Below are 3,153 nucleotides of genomic sequence, written 5' to 3' on the forward strand. Positions count from 1 at the left end.
GGTATGCTCAGCAACCTCCCTCGGAATGCCTAGCATATCCGAGGGCTTCCACGCAAAGATGTCTTTGTTGTCGCGAAGGAAGTCAACGAGCGTGCTTTCCTATTCGGAGCTAAGCGTAGTACCAATGCATACCGTTTTGCCCTTGGAGCTGCTGGGATCTATGAGGACCCCCTTGGAGCCCTCTGCTGCTTTGAATGACCCAGTCAATTTCCTCGCATCGGGCGTTTCTTCATCGACCTCCTCCTTGAGGGCGGCGAGTTCCTCGGAGGCGACGATTGCCGTGGCATGGCCACAACACTCAACCTCGCACTCGTAGGCACGCTAGAAGGAGGTGCCAACGGTGATGACCTAGTGGGGGCCCAGCATCTTCAGCTTGAGGTACATATAGTTGGGGATGGCCATGAACTTCGCGTAGCATGGATGTCCGAGGATGGCGTGGAAGGTTCCGGGGAACCCAACCACCTTGAAGGTGAGGGTCTCAGTTCTGTAATTGAACTGATCCCCAAAGGTAATGGGCAGATCGATCTACCCGAGTAGCATGGCCTGCTTCCCGGGCACAATGCCATGAAAAGGCACTCAGATTGGGCGGAGGTGCGTCTGGTCGACGCCCATCACATCGAGCGTCTTTGCGTACATGATGTTGAGGCCGCTGCCTCTATCCATCAGTACTTTGGTGAGGCGCTTCGGTCCAATGATCTGGTCGACCACAAGTGGATACCTTCCTGAGTGCGGGATGACATCCGGATCGTCGGTCCGATCGAAGGTTATCGCGGACTCCGACCACCGGAGGAAGGGAGGCATGGCCGGTTGGGCCGTGTAGACTTGGCGGCGTGCGACCTTCTGACGACATTTGGAGTCATAGGCCATTGATCCCCTAAAGATTATGAGGCAGCCATCTGGCATTGGAAAGCCATCGTCCTTCTCCTTGGCGTCGTCCGTCATGGGGGCAGGTTCCTTCCCCTACTCCCCTTTGTTGGAGCCTCCGGACAAGAACTTCTGCATGAGGCTGCAGTCCTTGAGCGGATGCTTTATGGGAAAGGTGTGGTTCAGGCATGGTCCCTCGAGCATTTTTTTGAAGTGGTTTAGAGCGCCCTCCGTGGGCTTCCAACCACCCTTGCTGTCAACAGCAGCCACGAGTGGGTCCTCGTGCTGTTGCTTCTTATTCTTTCTTTTGGCAGAACGATTGGAGGTGCCTTCGCCGGCACCCTTGTCCCGCCATGCCTTGCCCTCGAGGCGATCAAAGATCGCTCCGACCGCCTCTTCTCCTGAGGCATGGCTAGTGGCAATGTCCAGTAGCTCCTTGGTGGTTCACGGGCCCTTGCGTCCTAGCTTATGGACCAAAGACTTGCAGGTCATCCTAGATAGGAAGGCTCCTATCACGTCGGCGTCGGTGACATTAGGGAGCTCGGTGCACTGCTGGGAGAAGCGCTGGATGTACCCATAGAGGGTCTCGTCGGCCTTCTGACGGTAGTTCTTGAGGTCCCATGGGTTCCCAGGGCATTTGTACGTGCCCTGGAAGTTTCCCACAAAGATCTCCTTCAGATCCACCCAACTCTAGATTGTGTTGGACGATAGGTGTTCCAACCACGCCCTACCCGAATCAGCCAAGAATAGTGGAAGGTTGTGGATAATGGAGTCATCATTATCCGCACCACCGGCTTGATAGGCAAGCTGCTAGTCTTCAAGCCAAAGTCTAGGGTTTGTCTCCCCAGAGTATTTAGGAATATTGGTAGGTGGTCGATACCTTGGCGGGAATGTAGCATTGAGGATGTGTCGGCTGAAGGCTTGAGGCCCTAGTAGGCCAGGGCTCGGGCTCCGGTCCTCACCGCTATCGTAGCGTCTGCCACAACGAGGATGGTAGCCGTGGCAGACTCCTTCCCTTGGGTCACTATAGGTGCGTCTGCGGGCGTCGAGGGTGCTGCATGCGTCGCGGTCGTGGCCGAGACATTGATGTACCGGGATCGCAACGCGCTGCCCGCTGCCTTGTGGCGCTTGGTGGACCGATGCATCCCTAGCGGGGTGCACTGAGGGTGTGCGCTTGCTGGTGTCGAGCTTGCGCCGTCGAGACAGCGAGCTCTCCGCCTGTTGCGCCACCGCGCACTCGAGTAGCATGCGAATTTCACGGTGGGCCCATCGACCCTCGGGCGTTGTGGCCTCTGGAAGGCCGTGGAGCAAAGCTATTGTGGCAGCGATGTTCTGGCTTGCCCGAGCGAAGTGAGGAAGGGATTCATCATTGGCGATGATCCTTTAGTTTATGTCATGGGCCACAGCGCGTGCGCGCCCACCGTTTCTGCGGTGTTCGATCTCCTGATCGACCTCCACGTACTCCCAAACAAGCTATTGTCTGGCTTCGTCTATCTCCCGCTTTCGAGCTCTCAGCTGCTCCACCCCTACGTGAGGTGGGGCCACTGTTCCCTCTTCGGTTTGGTTGCCGAGGTTGCCTGCCGGGGTAGCCATATCTGCGGAGATGCTTTTGACATGTCCCTCAGGGATTTATGCCATGAAACATTCCCGAGAGGGGTGATGGCTCCCCCTGCTGGAGTCAGAGCCAGAGTCCGACCCTGGCCCCTCCATGAGGAGGCCATGGAGGGATTCCATGATGCTTTCGATCATCCCCACGAACTCGTTGTTCGTGGGGGACAGGATCGTGCGCTGTGCCACCAGGTGGCTAACGGTCGCCGTAGCATTGCGGAGGCCAAACAGAAGCGCCATGGGGGCGCTCCGCACGGAGTGTTCCAGAGAGAGGGCGAGGCGGCGCAGGTCTTCCCATGGCAGCTATGGTCCAAGGGAGAGGCCAGGCTGGCACTCAAGCCTCCCGTAGTTGAAGTTGATGGAGGGGAGAGACTGGATGGCGGTGTGGGCCAGCGCCAGCTCTCCTCCGAGCGTGACGATGAAGTCTAGGTCACCGAAATGCACGTGTGTGCCTAGGACCCACCTGATTGCGTGGTTAGCCATTCAAGGCTTGATTTGGAACACGCAAAGGCCCCTACCTGGTGCGCCAACTATCGGTGTTTCGAACAAACACTGGCTAGTAAATTTGTAATTGATGCGTGTTAGACTTGATGGTGTACTAAAGGACACAAGGTTTATACTGGTTCGGGCAGAATGTCCCTACGTCCAGTTTGCTGTTGCTTGTGTTATTAGTACCGAAAA

The sequence above is a fragment of the Miscanthus floridulus genome, chromosome 10 (assembly GCF_019320115.1).
Source record: "Miscanthus floridulus cultivar M001 chromosome 10, ASM1932011v1, whole genome shotgun sequence".
Taxonomy (NCBI): domain Eukaryota; kingdom Viridiplantae; phylum Streptophyta; class Magnoliopsida; order Poales; family Poaceae; genus Miscanthus; species Miscanthus floridulus.